The sequence below is a fragment of the Ictalurus punctatus genome, chromosome 24 (genome assembly GCF_001660625.3).
Source record: "Ictalurus punctatus breed USDA103 chromosome 24, Coco_2.0, whole genome shotgun sequence".
Classification (NCBI taxonomy): domain Eukaryota; kingdom Metazoa; phylum Chordata; class Actinopteri; order Siluriformes; family Ictaluridae; genus Ictalurus; species Ictalurus punctatus.
Window position 1 is genome coordinate 8,694,517 of NC_030439.2, and position 15,000 is coordinate 8,709,516.

The following is a 15,000-nucleotide window of genomic DNA, read 5'->3' on the forward strand; positions in this document are numbered from 1 at the left end:
AAACAAGTTCAGGTAGTTCTACACTACTGGCAAATCTCATCCAGTATTATTGCAAAAGTCTAAATGCACTCTCACTCACTAAAACTCTAAATGCACTGTGCTGTTGCAAAAACGGTACACACGAGCGGCAAAAGTTAAACACAACTGCAACACAGTTGTCATCGTTAACAAACAAGGACACGAAATTAATGCGAAATTGATGCAGCATTTTGCATTGCTTAGAGTCCTAAAACGCTAGGACCAGAAATTGTTCTAAGTATTGAAGCTTTAGGACTGAAACGTACCCTATGTATGTGTCTGAATGTTTCACATACGCTTTGAGCTTAAACGTAGATTTTTCTTTTTTTTTTTTTTTTACATGTCATGACTAAATTTTTAATGCTAACATACAGTGCATTCTGAGTGTCACAGCAAGAGGGCGCTATAATCAGTTAAGGGCAGAGGTTAGTCTCTCTCTGTCACTGTCATGGCAGAGAAGCACTTTAATGAGTCTCTTGCAGAGCTGGTTCATTCATAGAAACGTATACATGATACGTCGTCGATTGAACAGCGATAGAAACTGTTTCGTAAAAAATTGCGTGTTCTGTTAGTTGTGACAAAAGAGAAAATGTAGAGAGAAAAGGTAGAAGGATGTCCAGCTATCCTGCTATTCTTGAAATGCCTAGATGGCCCTTTGATTTAAGAAAAAACTGTACTACAACTCCAGCTTTCTTGATTCAGTAGTTACTGTTTAATGTTTCAAAAAGCTTTAAAGACTCTCTATCGCCCTCTTGAGTACTGAGCGTTTTAACCTCCACAGTAATGTAAGAACATTGGTTGTGTACATACAATGTGTGTTAGCAAAGATTTGGATGGGCGCTGTCGTTTATGTTTGCATCGATACAAACGTTGCACACATCAGTATTGCCAGTCAGGCTCTTAAATCACATTCACTGTACGGTATTCAATTAGAGCAAGGCACAAGGTTTTGGGGAAATTAGACCATCCTGATCATTCTAATCTCGTAAACTCTTTACAACCGCAGAAAGGCAGTAACGGATGTGACCAGCAGACTACATTAGCGTGGAGTCAAAGTGGTGCACTCAGTCTAGTTTAGTGCGCCTTCTTCTCCGCTCAGTGGGACAGTGTTTGATTACAGACGTTTACTGCTTCTCCTCACCTCCATGAACCCCTGCTGTCCCTCAGAAAAAAAGAATAGTCAAAGAATAGTCAAGTGCATTCACCCTAACACCAGAAGCGCCTCTTCAGTGTTCTTCATTTAGCCCGTACCTTTACAGCAGGCTTGCTTAATTATTTAAACCCATGCCAAATACACAACTCTTTATGTAGTGGCATCTCCCAAAGCTGGTGCTTATGCTGCATTATTCCTCTTGCCTCAAGAAGTGGGAAGTCTGAGATAGAAATTATGTCATTTTTGACCTCAAATTCAGGAACAAACATAAACGCCTCCATATTCATCTTTTGTTAGCAGCATACTAGCCAGCTAACTGTGCATATTTACATTATCTAAACAGTGAACTGTAGAGTCAGTGCTCTAGATTTGACAAGTTGACTGATCTAAAGTTAATATTTGTGTATACATTATAACTTATTCAAGGTGAAAAGTGATGCTTTTTTTACTGTTCATGTCGTTAGCAGACATTTTGATTTGACGCCACTTGCTGAACTCGGGGTTGAGGAGACCGCCTCGAGTTCCCAAGTAGGAAGTCTAAGTTCGCAGTTTTTCCTGATCGGAGGTTGGGGATTATGAGTTACGACCTTTAGTTGAATGCAGACATTAAAACCACCTGCTAAATTTTGTGTAGGTCCGTCTCTGACCCGTCGAGGCATGGACTTCACATGACCTCTGAAGGTGTGCTGTGGTATCTGGCACTAAGACATTAGCAGCAGATACTTTAAGCCCTATAAGTTGTGAGGTGGAGCCTCCATGGATCGGACTTGTTTGTGCAGCAAATCCCACAGATACTCGATCGGATTGAGATCTGGGGAATTTGGAGGCCGAATCAACACCTTGAACTCATTGTCATGTTCCTCAAACCATTCTTAAACTATTTTTGCAGTGTGTCAGGGCACATTATCCTACTGAAAGACATCACTGATATTAGGGAATACTGTTGTCATGAAGAGGTGTACTTGTTCTGCAACAGTGTTTAGGTAGGTGGTACGAGTCAAAGTAGCATCCACATGAATGCCAGGACCCAAGGTTTCCCAGCACAACATTACCCAGAGCATCACACTTCCTCCGCTAGCTCGCCTTCTTCCCATAGTGCATCCTGGTGCCCTCTTTTCCCCAGATAAATGACACGCACACACCACATGATGTAAAAGAAAACATGATTCATCAGACCAGTCCACCTCCTTCCATTGCTCTATGATCCAGTTCTCATGATCACGTGCCCATTGTAGGTGCCTTCAGCAGTGGACAGGGGTCAGCATCGGTACTCTGCAGCTACACAGCCACATACTCAGCAAGCTGTGATGCACTTTCTGCCTAATATATCCCACCCCATGACAGGTACCATTATAATGAGATAATCAATATTATTCACTTCACCTGTCAGTGGTTTTAATGTTATGGCTCATTGGTGTATAAATAATGTTAACTTGGACCTAATGTGTTCTGTCAGGAATAGAATTCTCTAAATAGACAAAAGATTATTGTGCACATTTAAATAATGTTCATTAAAAAAAAAAAAAAAGGTATTACAGCTAGTGACTGAAACACAGTACAATCTGAGGGATAAAGAATGTCCAAAATGGCAATTTTTTTAAAAAAAATAATGAGCTCAAATTCAAAGCTAAAAGTATACTGTTTGGAGAAGGACAGGTAGTAAAGTAGACAGGTAGTAAAGTGCTTCTGCAGAAAAAAAAAAAAAAAAAAAACGATCTGCAACTAAGCTTTACAATCCATTCTAAATGGAATCAGTGCAATGACAGTGAAAGCACAGCACCGTCGTGTAATACAGAGTATACATTGTTATTCTGCGTCAGTACACTGGGAGCTGTGTTTTACGCAAGAAGGTGTTTCCAGGCAAAACAGTGAACAATGTGTCACAGCAATATAATTTACAAAACACAAAAGCCTCAATCGGTTTGCACATCATGTAATATGAAAGTAATATTTCATAAATGAAAGAACATTGTAGTAGTACGGTTATTGATGTGTTTCTAACTCTCAGCTTAAAGTCTAGGATTACTCCTAAGCTTTTAACCTCAGCCATTACATCTTGAGCAAGATTTCAAAGTTGGACTTACAAAAAGTTCAGATTTTGCCTTGTTTCTATTTTAGGTCGTTTGCATTCGTTCGAGTAATAACTCTGGTGTTTTTTAATCCACACTGTACTCATAGATCATCTGATCATCTGAAACTCGTAACTGCATAACGATGGACACCAACGCTGGGACAATATTAGGAGGCAAGATACATTTGTCATACCTACGGCAAGAACAATATTAGTTTAAGTATAGTTGTAAGATTAAAAATGATTGCTTTTTTTTTTGTTAAAGCTCTTTCTGTTCAATCATTACATGCTTTGAGTCCACACAGAGGGATGCGTCACTGCAAATCAATACAAAGTTATTCTGATCACCTTCATGATCAGTCAGCTGGGGCGGCTGTGGATCAGGTGGTATGGCGGGTTGTCCACTAATCGTAGGGTTGGTGGTTCAATTCCCGGCCCACATGACTCCACATGCTGAAGTGTCCTTAGGCAAGCTCTGCTACCGTTGGTGTGAGGGAGTGTGTGTGTGAACGGGTGAATGAGAACCAGTGTAAAGCGCTTTGTAGAACCGCTAAGGTTAAAAAAATATAATAATAAAAGTGCTATATAAGTGCAGAATATCCTGAAGGCAACAAGCCTCATTTATCAGTTCATGATTTGAAACAGAATAAGAAATTTGGTATTCATGAAAAACCTGTAAATTCGTGATCTACTCGTGCTTCTGAACGTGTGCTCATTTACACATAAGAAGACTAACTTATGTAAACCTCAACTTGATCAACTATCCCAAACACATCCTCATGCTAGTTGTTAATAGTATTGCCATTAATTAAGAATATGAAAAATAAAGAAAGCGCAGCAACACAACAAAAAAGCATACATTTAGACAAATAAAATGAGTCATTTAATTATGACAGAAGAAATGTTGGCGTATAAATGGAGGACGGACCGGTCTGTACAGTCTGTACTGTATGTTTACAGCTTATAGCCGTAAGCTGTAAATATACACCTCAGCTGACTGAAGATTTAGTGAGGAAAGGATGTTTAAAGACCAGTATGATTTTTTTTTCAGAGGACAAAATCTGGCTTATAAATCCTTTCCGTTTGCACAGCATTTTCTTTTAACGCTGTGCAACACTTCCACCATGCCTAAAATGCAGGATGACCTGGGTACAATGTAGATATTATTTTTCTCCTACGTTTTCATGTCACACCATTTTCTTTCCACCTCACTTAATTCACCTTTTCTGTAATTTGTCTCTAGATTTTGACCTTTTCAGGTGGTGGTACACTGCTACAGTCCCTTCAAAAGTATTGGAACAGCAAGGCCAATTCTATTGTTTTTGTTGTACACTGAAGACATTTGGGTTTGAGATCAATATATGAATATGAGACGAGAGATCAGAATTTCGGCTTTCATTTCCTGATATTTACATCTAGATGCGTTAAATAATTAAGAACATAGCACCTTTTGTTTGAACCCACCCATTTTTTCAAGTGATCAAAAATATTGGAATACATGACTGATAGGTGTTTCTTGCTGCCAAGGTGTGCCCTCTGTTTGAGCGCTGTGTTTCACCTGTGAAGACTGCATTTGGTGTTAAAAAGGATCAACCAACATGAAGCCCAGAGAGGTGTTTATGGAGAAAAGGAAGCCATTTTGAAGCTGAGAAAAGAGGGAAAATCAATCAGAGGCATTGCACAAACATCAGGCATAGCCAATACAACAAATTGGAATGACCTGAAAAAGAAAGAAACCTCTGGTGTACTAACAAGCAGACATAGATCAGGTCGGCTAAAGAAAACAACAGCAGCTGATGAGAGAAACATTGTGAGAGCTGTGAAGAAAAATCCCAAAATAACAGTTAGTGACATTACCAATTGCCTCCACAGGGCAGGGGTGAAGGTACCACAATCCACTGTTCGAAGAAAACTTTGAGAGCAGAAATTTAAGAATCAGAAAGCCTGAATGGAATTCGCAAACAAATACAAAGATGAGCCACATGAGGTCAATTGAGTCTTGTGGGCATCACTACATGCAAACGAACTTTATCAGGAACACGCTTTGCACTTTACGAGTGATCAACATTCACATGTTAGTGCAAAGAAAATCAGTGTTTCTGAAACTTTTGTAAATCTGGTGGAAATGGTTAGTTTGGTTTGGCTTATGCAAACATTTACACACAACTTTACTAAAAAAAAAAAAAAATGATAAATGAGGCCCAACATCACCATTCACAGAGCTCACTGAATGGTTTGATGAGAATGAAATTGATGTAAGCCACTTTAAAAAATAAATAAATAAATAAAAATTATTATTATTATATTATTATTTTATAACGTGTTACCCGTCTATATATAAAGCAATTTACTGTACAGTAAATTACTACACATTCCAACATACAGTATCAGCATATTTCCATATATTTCAGTAAAAGTACAAGAACTGAACACTTGACTTCTGTCTTTTTTCTCTCTTACATCATTTACTTTCACAAAATCTGATTTGGCGTGAACTTTTACAATTTTTTTTATCAAACTGACATTTTTCAGTGGTGGCTGTGTGGTTCAGGCTCTGGTCAGAAGGTCGGGGGTTCAAGCCCCAGCACTGCCAGGCTCTGTCACTGATCGGAAGGGTGGGGGTTCAAGCCCCAGCACTGCCAGGCTGCCACTGTTGGGCCCTTGACCAAGGCTCTTAACCCTCTCTGCTCTAGGGGAACTGTATCATGGCTGACCCTGCGCTCTGACCCCAACTTCCTAACATGCTGGAGTATGCAAGAACAAGAACATTGCAAGAACAATGCAAGCCAAGTTTACCGGAAGCACCTTTAACAAGAATGTACAAATCACTACGAGCGGGCAGCCGAGTGAGTGTGGTTTCTTTGGGATCTATTTCCACAAAAATAAACAAAAAAAAAATGGCCATATTGTGTCCAAAATGTCACTTCCTTGACATGAATTTCTTATAAATTGTTGTGTAAAGCAATTTTTATTTGTATAGCGCTTTTAACAATGGACATTGTCCCAAAGCAGCTTTACAGAAACATATACATTCAGGATGTAAATTTTAAATGTAGGAATTTATCCCTAATGAGCAAGCCAGAGGCGACGGTGGTGAGGAAAAACTCCCTGAGACGACATGAGGAACCAGAGGAACCCATCCTCATCCCTTCTAGAACTGTGCACTACATGGTCAAAAAATGCTATTGTGTAACCAGGAAAAGTGATTATAGTTTTCACATGAAGTCTGTTTTGTTAAAGTTATCAACTGTTCTCTGATGGAAATGTTCTTCATATCTTTTACTAAAAGCATTCAGAGAGATAAATTGCTAGAATAATATATTTAGTTGCCAGGGAAGGATTTCAATGTTTGTTGAATGTAGAAATAAGATCCTCAGCTAATTAGCACTACATTAATGAGCTTTAAAAAGTGTATTTGTCCCTCTTTGCTTTATTTTTTTATGCATGTAACTATGCAGTATGAAAGACCTCCCATGATGAATTGTTGATTTGTTTTTCCAGCACATTCATTAGTACTTCTACTAAAGAGGCACTTTCTCTTTAGCTGTGTGTGTGTGTGTGTGTGTGTGTGTGTGTGTGTGTGTGTGTGTGTGTGTGTGTGTGTGTGTGTGTGTGTGTGTGTGTGTGTGTGTGTGTGTGTGTGTGTGTGTGTGTGTGTGTGTGTGAGTGAGAGAGAGAGAGCAACCTGGGTTTTTTTTCTATCAGATCCTGTAACAAACAGCAAAGATTGGAATTGGATTTGTAAAAGACTATAATATTTGGAACTGGAAATGTTTATATATAATCAGACGTAAATGGTTTTCTTGTTAGGATTCATCTTATTATATTTTGGTATACTCGAGGTTTCAGTATCACTATTGGAATAGAGGACAGTTTTGCAGCTAAAATGTTCCGACAATACATCATTTACATCAACATAGCAATAACTGTTTCAGTGTTCAGTGTAAGGTACAAATATATGCTTGTAAGGATTATTTGCTAATCTTAACTATTACGTAGGTATATTGCATGCAGCAGTATAGTTAGGAATGATAACACTTTATTTGAAGGGTACCGAGTGTGAACATAGTGCCTTTGTAACACATTCATAAGCACTGCATGAATATTTTATAAAGCAATGCTGGAGAATTTATGAAAGGCTTATATCAAAATATGTAAATTGATATTGGAGGTTTTATGGAATTATCAGCCATAACATTAAAACCACCTCCTAAAATCGTGTAGGTCCCCCTTGTGCCACCAAAACAGCTCTGATTCATCGAGGCATGAACTCCACATGACTTATGAAGGTGTGCTGTGGTATCTGGCACCAAAACGTTAGCAGCAGATCCTTTAAGTACTGTAAGTTGTGAGGTGGGGCCTCCATGGAACGGACTTGTTTGGTCCAGCACGTCCCACAGATGCTCGATCGAATTGAGATCTGGGGAATTTGAAGGCCAAGTCAACACCTTGAACCCTTTGTCATGTTCCTCAAACCGTTCCTGAACTATTTTTGCACTTGTCCTTCCTTGGAGCACTTTTAGTAAGTACTAACCACTGCACACTGGGAACACCCCATACCGGGAAGACCTGTCATTTTGGAGATGCTCTGACCCAGTCGTCCAGCCATCACAATTTGTCCTTTGTCAAAGTCATTCAGGTCCTTATGCTTGTCCATTTTTCCTGCTTCCATCACATCAATTTCGAGAACTGACTGTTCACTTGCTGCCTAATAAATATATCCCACTCCCTGACAGGTGTAACGAGATAATCAATGTTTTTCACTTCATCTGTCAGTCATTTTAATGTTATGGCTGATCAGTGTGTGTGTGTATATATATATATATATATATATATATATATATATATATATATATATATATATATATATATATATATATTTACACACATTTACCATGGACGATGGGGTAATATTAATTCAAGGTTCTGGGAATGCCCGCACTAAAAACAAAGTATTCTGTGTATGTTCAGTGACCTCAAATTTTTTTGGAAAACTGCTGTCCATCAGTAAGTCGTGTAGAGTCGTTCTTGCGCACTCCAGACGGTTGTGCCTAGGGTTAATGTTAGTGCCAAGATCTACAACGTATAGATCTTGGAAGCACCCGATCTACAACGTATAAAGCGTTCTGTCCTTGGAAAATGATCATTAATTGTTGACGTGGCTCTGATGTTTCCGAGAGGAGAAAACCTATTCTGAAGAAAAGCCAGAGTACAGAATACAGCTTCCTTTCACAGGATGTCTGGAAATAGCGTGGGCTGAAATTGCTCTTCACCGAGAATTCCTGCATTCGAGCTCCGCAATCTCCTGGCTCAAGCAAACACGGGCATTGTGCTGAGTGGACACGTCTTGAAGATTGCAAGCCTCGAAGAAAACAAGAACTGCTAGGAAAGGAGTAGGTATAGGGATACGGTCTGAGATTGAGAAGGATTGTAGAGCAGAACAGACTTACATACTTGACAAAGAGCAACAGAAATATATGCAGGAGAATTTGGTCCACTGGGATGAATCAGGCTCTTAATCGAGGCTTGTTGCAGTTAATAAGTTCAAGTTAAAACTTTGCAGGAGTGCTGTGTGTAGGTGTCAGTTTGGATTGGAAATGACGGCGGGTGTCTTTTGTCTTTCAAATAGGTGCAAATTAAATCAGCTAAACGTGTAATGGGATGAAAGTCTGTGACAGAAGTAAGTGTGATCTTAAAGGTTATAAGAGTTATAAGTAGTTGTAATGAGAGGAAACAACAGATGTAGCGTTTCACACACTGAAAGATAAGTTCTCTCTCAATCTCTCTCTCTCTCTCTCTGTCTCTTTTTAACTTGCTCTGTGTTCTGTAATGTAGAACAGACACCTGGGCATCGAGCATAGCCAGGAGCACAAAGCTGTGCTGTTAAGGCGGTTTTATTTCACACTCCGCAGCTTAGCTGAGGGGGTCTGCTCACACTGAAGCAGAACGGGAGAGAAACGGCAGCTGCCATGTTACATAATGCAAATGGTTCCGTGTTAGCAGCGTTGGGTGTTTCATAGCACCCGTCTGCACAGCCCACCTGGCAGCGTTCGACTCGGCAGATCTCATCACCTCTTTTTTCTCCTTCTTCTCTTCCTTACGTGGATGTACCATGGCGTCATTTTACTCTCCGTGCTTAATATAAGAGTAAGTTCTTGTTTAGCACCTGTCAAACTAAAGCACATTGAAAACACCATCATAATTGGAAGTAAAGTAAGCAAGGTCAAAATGCGGAGAATGGAATCATAACACTTTTCTATCCAACTTCCTCTTTGCCCTTCGCAAGAAAGTCAGAGAGAGAACCTGCCTGAGTAAGGCATGAGGCTAGGAGATGATTAAATTTACCCCCTTTAGCCACACAGGCTGAAAACGCGCCAAGGTCACAACACGGTTTCGCACGGTTCGCTCCCGGCTCTGTCCGTAGGTTTGTTTGTTCGAGTTTGTCGCTCCCTCGTTTTCTCCTCGCCTCCTGAGGAAGATCGGTAACGGCTAAAACGTCAGCACGCCTGACCGTAATCTGTTACAATAACACTCCTGAGGATCCGAAGCGATGAGCGCCCGACTGTTTAATAAACAGCGAGCTCGCACTGCAGTACGGTCTTAACTATGATTCATTACTGTCGCCGCATCCTGTATGAAAATAAAAGAGCCGCCCGAGGGACCTGCTCAATTCCAACCCTACTAAATTGCTGTAAATTGCCTCCAGATTACACTCTGTAAAGTTCACAGTCACTTTTTAGTTTTTTTTTTTTTTTTTTTTTTGGAACCAACACATTAACCATGTATTAAACAGAGAACCAGTACCTATAGCATATGTTCATTGGAAATATAATACAATATAATATAATATAATATAATAACGCATTCTTTGGTGTTCTCCTCGTTCCACATATCCCAAATGAACTACTAGTACATGTATGTTAGCAGACCGAAAACAGGAGGCCGGGTCCCAGATGTGCTCTAATCACAAGAAAGGAAGATAAAGTCTATGATAAATCCATAGCACCTGTCACTGTGTGCTTGCGTTTTTAATTCGGTCGTATTTATAGAGGAAAGGTATCGTGTGTCAAAGCTAGCAGAAGTGCTTTTATTAAAGAAAAACACCCTGAGAAAAGCATATGTGGAGAAAAGTAGAAGGAGAAAGAAATGTGGCTTAACAGGAACAGATGCTAGATTTCTGACAATCTTTCTGTCAGCAAATCTCAATACCGAACGTTCTTTCATCATCTGCATGCTCTGCTCCCTGGAGCTCTCGCGCTCCCTCAGGGGAATCCTCGGCGGGAGAACAGTTCCAATCAGGACGAAGTTTGAGTGAATTCGGCATTGTGGTGCACGTAACCTCGAATTTACCCCCCTACACTACTCTGACTCCAGCAAAGTTTCTGCCTACAGATCTCTCGTACTGTAACTCCTTCTAAGCGCATCGCGTTTGAAGACGTTGCACACTCTTACGTCGTGTCGTTCTTGCCAAACTCTCGCCCCTTGTGTGTGAGTGCAGAGAAACATTACACAGCGTTTCATATTCTGGAACTGAGATCCGCTATATTTCGCAATCCTTTGGTGAGAACCTCAAAGCATTCTGGATGAGGCAAAGAAATTGTAGCTAAGTGCTCTCATAACATATTGATGTGAAAAAAGGGCTCATATTGTTCTTCTGAGAATGGTGCAATTTATTATTTGCTCAGGAACGTACGTTAGCATACTCGTTGCTGTTAGAGAAACCGCGCAAGTGCCCCTCTATTACACACACACAAAAAAATTAATAATGGTACCTATTAAAATTTAATAAGCACAATAACTGAATGCCAAGGGGGTGTAAATTTTTGAACAGGATGATCGATGTAAATTGTTAGTATTTTGTCTTCTGGGAGATGTAAATATCTTATGTAGTGTCTGACGGGCAGGACTAAATGGGGGGGGGGGGGGGGGCATCTTTAAACAAAATAACAATTTATACCGATTATCCTGTTCAAAAGTTTACACCCCCCTGGCTCTTAATGTATTGCGTGGCCTTCTGGAGAATCAGTGAATGTTTGCACCTTTTGTAATAGTCGTGTACGAGTCCCTCAGTCGTCCTCAGTGTGAAAAGATTGATCTCAGCATCATATAGTTGCTGTTGGAAAGGGGTCAAATATGCAGAAGATGCTGGAAAAGCAAAGAATGTGCAGGACCTGGAGGATTTTTCTGAAGAACAGTGGGCAGTTTAACTGCTCAGGACAAACAAGGGACTCATGAACACAACAACTATGACAACACAAAAAAAAACAGTCGTGGATAATCCAGGTAACTACACAGTATTAAGAATCAAGGGTATGTAACATTTTGAACGGGGTGATTTTTTATACATTCAGCTATTATCTTGTCTTGTGAACTATATGTAAACATCAGTTATGTGAAAGAGCTTATTCAGGACAGAACTAAATAAAAAAAAAAACATGGGATTTTTATAAACCTCTTATTTTGTTAACACAATTAAGATTTAGCAGATTCTGCAAGGGGTATGCAAACTTTAGGACGCAACTGTAAATGGCTTGTATTATATAAACATTATGATGGATCACAGTCTCTATAGGAAAAGGATAGGATAGATAAAAACCCGTACAAACCTGTTCATAAATCAGCTTTATTTTGTGGATTGTTAGTTATGTGAAGTTGTGTGTGCTTAATAAACTCCTGCTTCATTAAGAGCACTCGGTTTGCTCAAGAAGTGGCACTGACCCATAATACAGGAACCGTTTATTATATTTTATATTATAGTTTATTATAAATGAATGGTTTAATGGTTTCCTCTCATGGTTTCTTCCACGTCATTTAAAATCTACAGTTCTGTAGAGCAGCCTTGTGAAAATACCCGTTGTTCTGTATATCCGCTATATAAATAAAATTTTATTGATTTTTGTTTCCTGAACTCTGCTTCGAAATCCAAATGAACTATTCAAACATGGAGACATCATACTAAATGCATTGCCATTTTTACCGGAAACTAAATTTGGATTTATCTGTCAAACAGAACACATGTTGGAAATCTAAGGGGTAAATGATACTGATAATTGCTGTAATTGGATAAAGACAACAGAACGTTCTCTGTGTACTATTTCCAGTCTTCAACTGTCCAGTTTGGGTGAGTCTGGGCCCATGATAGCCTCAGATTCCTGTTCTTGGCTGACAGGAGTGGAACCTGATGTGGTCTTCTGCTGTTGTAGCTCATCCACCTCAAGGTTCGATGCTTTTCTGCTCACCACAGTTGTAAAGAGTGATTATACGAGTTACTATATCCTTCCTGACCGCTCGAATGAATTTAGCCATTTTCCTCTGACCTCTCTCATCAACAAGGTGTTTCCACTGAGAGAACGGTCACTCACAGGACAGGGTTTTGTTTGTTTTGTGTAAACTCTGGAGACTGTTGTGTGTGAAAATCCCAAGAGATCAGAGGTCTCTGAAATACTCAAGCCAGCCCATCTGGTACCAACAACCATGCCCCAGTTAAAGTCCCAGAGATCACATTTCCCCCCATTCTAATGTTTGATGTGAACATCAAACTGAAGCTCGTGACCTGTATCTGCATGATTGTATGCATTGTGCTGCCACACGATTGGCTGATTGGATAACTACATAAGTGAGCAGGTGTACAAGTGTTCCTATTAAAGTGGACGGTGGACACACCTACACACACACACACATTTTTCAATGGTTTTTTTCCTAGCCATACTGCTACGAAAGCCATACTTGTTCAGTCTTTTTCTGAGCTGGTGTGCTGTCATGAACCTAAACAGTTAATGTGCTTACAGAGGCCTGTAGGTCACATGATGCAGGTCTTGGCTGTTGCTTGATATCTTTGAGCATTAAATGGTCTGACCTTGGGCTGAATTTGCTGGGTCGCCCACTCCTGGGAAGATTGGTAACTGTCGTTCTCACTTTACAATGGTGAATTTTCAAATTGTTTGGAGATGGCCTTATAACCTTTCCCAGATTTATGAGCAGCAACCATTGCTTCTGAGGTCATGGCTGATGTCCTTTCTTCTTGGCATGATATAGACATTTTAGACAGTTTAGAACACCACACTGCCAAACATTAGTTTATATACGCTATAATTACTCGCTTTATGATTGTGGAAGTAGGAAGGGTGCAATTATTCCCCCTCCCCCCCCAACATTTTCTGAATGTTGCTTTACGTTTTGGGGGAAAATGACTACACAGTGAAATCTTTTTTTTGTCACCTGAGGTTATTTGGTTGTGTATAGAAGTTGGTGAGGTCCACACCGTTGGTATTTAGGCCATGATAATAAATTAAAACAGTGAAATGAAGGAGGGTGTAAATTTCCCCCATGACTGTAAATGGGGTTCTGCTCAATTAAATACAAAAGCTGATTTTAAACAGGAAATTGTACTTGAGGTTGTAATTAAAATCCCTTTAATTATCCCTTTCCTGTTATAATGCGCTCCACTCTTCTGGGAAGGCTTTCCACTAGATTTAGGGGTGTGTCTGTGGGGATTTGTGTTCATTCAGCTACAAGAGCGTTAGTGAGGATGAGATCAGTCTCTGATGTTGATGTGAGGAGACTTCAGTTCTAGCTCATCCCAAAGGTGTTCAGTGGGGTTGAGGTCAGGGCTCTGTGCAAGACACTCGAGATCTTCCACTCAAACCTTAACACACCATGCCTTAATAGAGCTCGCTTTGTGCATGTTGCCATGCTAGAACAGGTTTGGGCCTCTTAGTTCCAGTGAATGGGAAATTATAACGCTTTAGCTAGTTTAAGTTGCCACTCAGGTTCTGACCTCTGAATAAAACCTGATGAGTTATTTTTGTCTACTTGCTTCAAGTGGCACATCACAACAAAGAACTGTATTGACAAGAACTGCCTTGACATCAGCTGCTTGTTAGATGCAGTATCCCATGATGCATGTATAGGGGTACATGAGTGCATCTCATTTGCAAACAATTGTGAAAAAAATCCTTTTAACGTAAGCAAAAATACAAACTAAGGGAAGCTTTTCACTGTTGTTTCAAGGGGTTTTATGTGTTTAATTATTTCTTCCAAACAGCAAAGCTAAGCTAAGGTAAGTATGACAGAGCTAATATGGGCTGATTTATTGTGCATCTCTGTAGGTCACTCGCTCTCATTCTTCTTGTTGCTGCAGTAAAGAAGCCGGCAGCTGCATCTTTATAAAAGTAATGAGAAATCCCACTTGCTGACAAATCTATTAAAGTACCAATTTACTTTCCAGAAGTGCTGCAGGTGATATTTATGATGCCAAAGTACTGGGAAGGAAGGGGCTGACGATATAGTCATTAACAGGAAATGGGGCTACATTTGCATTTTGAGTGTCTACGTTTAAAGGTTTTTAAACAGCACAAGCTATCCTATATGTCCCACAGGGTCGTGTCATGGCAAGAGGCAAGAATCCTCCTAACGTCAGCCAGTTTTAGGAGCGAAGCTACTTTAGTTAAAGTAGCACGGTTCTCACTATTTAAACACTGCACCGAATACAAAGCCTATCCCTCTCTATTCATTTTATTTATATATATATATATATATATATATATATATATATATATATATATATATATATATATATATATATATATATATATATACACACACACACATATACACACACACACAAAATCATGCACAAAACAGAAAGTAAATAGCCACACTCACACATAAGGCAAGAGCTAGCTGTCAAAATGAATCATTTTAACATCATCCTTTCAGCTAGTTCATCTTTTTTCTGTCTGAAATATTATAAAATTAG